This window comes from Orbicella faveolata, unplaced genomic scaffold, assembly GCF_042242905.1.
Source record: "Orbicella faveolata isolate gen_17 unplaced genomic scaffold, um_ofav_v1 contig_5, whole genome shotgun sequence".
In the NCBI taxonomy this organism is placed as follows: domain Eukaryota; kingdom Metazoa; phylum Cnidaria; class Anthozoa; order Scleractinia; family Merulinidae; genus Orbicella; species Orbicella faveolata.
Window position 1 is genome coordinate 1,063,325 of NW_028301580.1, and position 6,676 is coordinate 1,070,000.

The 6,676-nt window shown below is 37.5% G+C and overlaps 1 long non-coding RNA gene across 1 annotated transcript in view; it reads left to right on the top strand.

Annotated features, from left to right (window-relative positions):
- The first annotated feature begins 6,138 nt into the window (after positions 1 to 6,138).
- Positions 6,139 to 6,676, top strand: part of LOC149095676 (uncharacterized) — a 2,932-nt gene continuing 2,394 nt past the window's right edge. The window contains exon 1 of the long non-coding RNA XR_016204813.1: positions 6,139 to 6,348. This is a non-coding gene — a long non-coding RNA (uncharacterized LOC149095676). The remainder of the gene's footprint in view (positions 6,349 to 6,676) is intronic.

A 6,676-nucleotide genomic window follows, 5' to 3' on the forward strand; every position in this document is an offset into this window, starting at 1 on the left:
ATTTAGCGCGCGCACAAGAATTACACAAAGCAACCATGAAGTCGATACAGCGATCATTTTATTTGGTCCATGCCCTCGCTATCTGTGCTTTTTCTCATTCATAATTGAACACACTGTATTTACGGCTTTACTCTTATCAAAAATGTATATTAGAAAAGGTAACGATGCAAAGAACCCAGCAATTCTCAGATTTTTTCTTTTTTACCGAAAGAACCAAGTTAAGTGCAGCGCATGCGCAGTGAGGCAAAAAATTGCGATTGAATGCGGAATAGCTTTCTTGGAAATACGCCTATTTCTCGAGAACCACTCGTTAGAATTTTACGAAATTTAGCACGAAAATACTTTAGAAAACAAGTAACTGGCCTGAATATGGAAAAAAAATGAAAATTGACAGAGGCGATTCTAGATATTCCAGTTAAACTTCTACAAATGGTAAGTAAAGATCCTCTGTTAAACTATTATTAAAATAGTGCTAACTTGTGAGCATTGTTACAATCTTGTTGCATGCAAATGAAAAAGAAAATCAAACGACTAGATTTTCTACAAACAAACAAAACCGATTTTAAAGGCCTGTTTATATTTCTTCATGTCGCCATGGCAACGGCAAATACGTCAAGCTAGCTATCAAAAATCCGAAGTTTGTGTTGTTAACTTGCGTGTTGTCATTTTTGGTGACCAAAGGATCAAGTGTTTTAGAGAAAAAGGAGATTGAAACACGGGTACAAAACTGTGTTCGGCCACCTTAACTTAAATTTACTGGGAACTGGTAAATTTTCAGTCCACTTTTAGGAAATTAGTAGGCGCTCAGCTAAGTTCTATTACCTGTTTAAACAGGTATGAGGTGATAGCACAGTGGTAACTGGCGTCGTGATATTTAAATGGCGCCATTTTGGATCCGCCATCTTGGATTTCCTGACTTTTCAAAAAGTTTCAAAATTCACTCACGACTACTTAAAATCAATACAAATATGTTAAAAATAACTGCATAAATTCAATTCTGCCAATAAAAACAAGAAAGTTCTAAATTTGAAAAGCATATCTGCTCAAAATAGTGTTGCCATAAAAATATCAGGATATGTCAAACCAGATTCCTTGCTGATAAATTTCAGATACGCCCGCAAGTTAAAGTTTGTCAGCTGTTACTGAAATATTGAAAAAGTTATAAACGTTCAAATTCAGCCCGGGCAATGGGCCACGTTCGATATATCAACATTCTAACATTGCTCCGAGTCTTTCGGGTCAAAATTGTTAATTTTTTTTTTAGTTTCTTTTGTCTCTCAATTCCCAAAAGAGACTTGGATACAAAGAAAACAACACCAAATATGGTAGTTTGTCCTGAAGGCCTCGGAGCCATATTAGACGGATATTGATATGTCGAACAAAGCCTATTTCTCCCAGGTCTGAATAAAGGTGAATCTATATTTTGTGGGTAGCTTGAAAAAGAGACAAATAGACTCGACCGACGAAGTAAAAAATAAACTGGTAAAATATAAACCATAAAGCTAAGATAACTTTAACATCGCGGGGTGTTTCCTTATGAACATTATATACATTTTCAAATGTTACCAGTTGTCAGGCAAAGATTATTGATTTGGGCCACCGCCTTAATCTCTTATTCTGTAGGTCGCATAAACGTCGCAACACAAAACAGATTTTGCTGTGTGCATTTAAGAAATAATTTAGCCTGAAAAATGCTTGAAATAGTCTGTGACAATCTCATCAATTCTACCTTGCTTGATTCTTTTTTCCCTCATGCAATCTGCGCGGTTTTTTTTTTCTGCGAGAGCAAAAAATCCTTGAGGAGTGATTCTTTTTCTTATGACATTACGTTTTGGCTCTTAGGACTCAGCCTTTCGTATGTAACAGAGCCAAGCATTTCATTGTCTGTACTATACATTGAGACAGGTACATAAATAAATGTCGCAGCTATAAATTGCGTAAACATATTTTTCGTTTGAGTGATTGCCAATATTGTTTTCCTTAAGATCGCTCGCAATAAAGAAGTCGTATACTTAAAATAACTTCTGTTTTGTGTATGACCTTTACCCAGAAACGTTTTTCGTAGCAATCTTAGCTTTTACATCTAGCAAGCCAACAAATCACGTAAAATCATTACACCATCTCAATACCCATTGGTTTGTAAACCAAATATGTTTTGGTTACGTGAAACTCACTGAAAAGCTAACTATTTTGTACTTACAAGTAAGATGAATGCTTCTCTTAATTTCTTGAGCTCTCGACTCGAAATTCTTTCGAGACAGTTGTGGAACAGTTCCAGATTGTTAATTCCGATGTGCGTTGCTGTACTGAAGAGTTTTCTTTATTGAGATCGTTCAAACAACGATTTTTCAAGGCGAAACAAGGTGGCCAAACAAAAACGAAGAAATGTTTAAAGCTTTGGTGTCGTTTCCTATTGCTTCAATTTGAATAATGCCCCAATATGTTAATTAATTTTGTCAAATATCCGCCTCAGCAATTCTTGGAGTCTACTCCATATCCAACAATTCAAGCTTATGACCTCGGCGGTAGATATCAAAGGATATCTAGCGGTGCTATAAATGCAGTGAAATAACTGTGGGATAACCTGATATTTAGGTTTGGTAAGAATACATGACAAATACAGACTAAATGGGTTTGACGTAGCGAGAAAATATTTATTTCATAGTTTGCACCTTGCTGCATCAATTCGTAACCCACGAGAAAAAAAAAAAAAAAAAAAAGGACTATCACGTTTTGACCACTTCCTCAATTTTAAATTGTTCCCATGTAGTTGGTAATATTTCGTTTCCTTTAATACATTTAACGACCGGATTAATTTTGCCCCCCTTGTAGGCATATTAGTTGCACAAATCGTTATATTACCTGAAGCCTTGCCATTTATATCCTTTATATAAGTTTCGTTCATTACATTTCCTTCTTGGTGAAATCCAAGCTTTTCAATACTGATCATGAGTTTGATCACGTTTCGTTTGAAAAGATTTAATTTTCTTTTCCTGACTCGAAAAAGTTCATTAATTAGCGAGCTTCTTGCCTTAATTTGGGAAATATCACGAAAAAGATTGAGGTTGAAAATACAGCAGGGAGGTGATAATAAAAATACAAAGAAAACTCTACCTTCAAGCGTGAACAAAGTTGGATTTTTTTTGTGTTTCTCTTGATGATGCATGACATCAGAGCAACGCATATACTGTGGAGCTGGTGATGAAATTAATAATTGCGCCAAGTTTTTAAAAACAGAATCACGTGCGGAAAGAAAGATAGCTTAAGGCGCTGCACGTTCACTGTTCACTTAAAAAAATTGCGCTATTTATAGCAAGGGAGTAGTATTCTTAACTTAATTGTCAACTGCTTGCCACTAACACTGCTTGACATCTGTCGTTCTAGATGAGCTCTTGCATTGTAAAGGCGAGTAATATTGTAGAAGGCCACTGAAAAAATACTTCCTCCTTCCAACCACCCCCGCCGCCTCCCATTTCTCCCCCTCCTTACAATGAGAGAGGGTTCTTCCTTGTATAGGTTATGTGGGTACGTACATTTCAAAATATTTTAGGTCGTTATTCTTCCAATGTACAAGAGGAGAGGAGAGATAACAAAGACCAAACATGGACTGTGACAATTAAGAAATAGAGAATATGTACCGTGTTTCCATCGAGTTTTAGTATAAATCTACTAGCGTTCTAACACAAATGCCGTTCTCTGATTGGCTACGCTACTCACTATCTATTCTGTGATAGATAATGAGTAGCGTAGCAGTGTGCGCTTGTTAACAAACTGACGGCCGCTTCTTGGTGTTTTTGAAGTGTCTGTGAAGGGGATTTAGATAATGTTTTGAACGACTAGTAGATTTATACTAAAACAATTGGACTATTCGCTCTCGATTTCTATGCGTGATAGAAATCTCGAGCTCATAATCTGATTGCTTAATAGAAACACGATTTTTAACCAATCGGCGCGCGTATTTTCTTGGGGCTGTTTTCTAAAATGCGCTTAGAAGTCTACTCAAAGAGTTCTACTTAGACTGGAGGTGGGGCTTTCGAGCTACTCACAAACTTTGAATACTTAAAGCATTGAATCAATTAGCTCCAAACTAGTGACCTGTCCCAAAATTTAACTAAGACATTTTAGCATGACAGGTAATTGGTCAAGGAACATGATGTTCCTATGGTAACTGTTTTTTGACATGCGCGTTTTCCAAACTTTGAATTTTCCTGCCCTTAATGATACATATTTTAACTTTTACGCAGTAACTATTTAAGGATAAATTCAGCTTTTTAATCCATTTTTGACAATTTTGATTCATTTTAAGGTTTTCTTATTTTATTAAAGTCATGGAATCCAAGATGGCGAATCCAGAGAGGTGGCTGTTCAGAAATAATGGCGTCATTTCTTTTCTATGTGACGTCATCAGTCCATGTTAAATATCTCGAAAGAAGTGTTTTTGGACATACTATAAATACTCGAAGTTTCCTCTTATCCTCTAAAGGTTACGCAGTAAGGTTTCAGAAGCCTCTAGACGAAGAAAGCCTTGGAATAAATTCAGGTAAAGGTGCAATGACCCCTCAAAAGCAAGGATACACAAATTGTTGTCTAGGTAGGAACAAACTAGTCGTGTCTAAGTTGTGGAATTCTCTTGAGTTAAAGCAACAACCGGTTAACTGGGGACTTTTTGACCACTCCAGTCTGTGTCTTAACACGGTAGGTAAAGTCTTCATGGAAGATGAGACTGAAGCCCATCAGGACAGAGTTTATCCCGGTTTCTGCTAGCTGTAGCATAAAGCGACTAGGGGTATTTTTACTCCTCCCCTGGATGGGATGCTAGTCCATCGCAGGGTTACCCCCAGCATTAAATTCGGCAGTACTCATTTCACCGCGGGGTGGAGAAAGGCACTGTGAGAGTAAAGTATCTTCTTAAAGAACACAAAACAATGTCCCCTGCCAAGGTTCGAGACTGGACCGCTCGATCTGGAGATCCGGTGGCGAGCGCACTAGCTAGCCATGAGTCCACCGCGCCTCCCACTGTTTTAGCACCCTAGTAAGTAATATTTTTTATCATACTGAAACCAATTGTTTCAAGGCTTTAATTTGCATCCCTAGATACAACTGACAAATGGTAAAACATTTTCGGAATACTAAGGGCTTTATTAGGACCTGTTAACACTCTAGTTGTTGTTGTTGTTGTTTTTTTGCACAACGTACGGTGTCGTATTTTTTTAAAATTATTTTCCGCCTTCACGGAGATAGCCTGTTCCATGCTCTCGGTCAGTGGGGACGATCGAAAAAGCGGGCGGAGAATGCCAAGACGTCCAAGAAAATTACAAGATGGCGGATATTAATGACGTCATTTGTTGCCATGTGACATCATTTTCTCTAATCCCATTCCCAGGTTCCTCGTGCGTAAGGGCGGAAGAGAGGACCCTGGGAAAGAGATCCATACTGAGAGCTATTCTGAAACAAACAAAAAAAAACATTGTTTAAAATCACCCTTCATTACTACATGGCAATATACATACGAGACAGACTGACGAGAAAGCATTCTGTTCTTATGTGGAGAGATTAAGATCTAATTTCCTGATACCTTACTGCTACTAATTAATACAAGTGTCAACTATGAGAATAAGAGCAACCATCAATTTCTAAAACCGGCAATGGATATTATCCTTGATTCGCTCCTCGCCAAACTTACCAATTTAAATTTAAATTGTAGAAAATAACATCGAAAGAAACATGCAATAGTCGGTTTAACTTGGGAGTGAAATTCAAATAACATCAACCATAAAATTGAAGGTGTTCTGATAAGTAACTTAATACATTTCTCGAGCGAGAACCGGGGATTTCAAATTCGGTTTGAATTTGAAATTCAATTATCGAGATTATAGAATTGTGCAACCCAATCTTGGAGAGGTAATCCATTGGGTATAAACAGATTAATTTCCACAGCAATTTCATCGGCTGGTTTACTTAGCGAGTCGAAACTAATAACTTCAATTCAGAAGAAACACGTTTTCACCCGAAAAGTGCACTCGAATTACATGCATTGTGTACTTAAGTATTAACAATAAGAACCCCTTTCGCCGCTTTTGTCACAACACAATAAAAGTAGTTGACTTTTACTCGTAAGTAATAGTTTTCCATGCAAATTCTCTCTTCACCACACTAGCCAGACGAATTCCGTCGTTGCTTAGTTTTATTACATAACACCTCTCTTTTCAGTCGAGAGAGATTTTAGCTTACTCTTCATGAAAAGACATTTGAGCTTTCCTTCTGACATTTTCGATTGCGTTTATTCCTCCCAAATCCAGTGCAGAGCCAGCGAGAAGTCCCAATCAAGCAGCTCCGGGGAAATAAAAGGTGCGTATTTTTTACTTGTTTGCCAAATGCTATCGTCAGATAAAGGCTCACAGTTTTCGAAATGTCAACAGCTGCAGTGCTTCGGAGGAAACAGTACCGGTTCGATTTTGATCTTAGAAAAGAGCCTGACGACGTTTTAGACCTATCTCACTCATCTTCTTAAGTGACTTCATAAGTAATCATTGCAGTGAATAATTACTCCTTAACCTGGCTAAATCAGTTAGGCGAAGCATTGCAGTTAACTTCAAATGCTTTTTCTTGGCCGTTTCATATATTCTGACTTTCCCTCGACTGACTTTTTATTGGCAGGAATAATATAAGCGAGTAA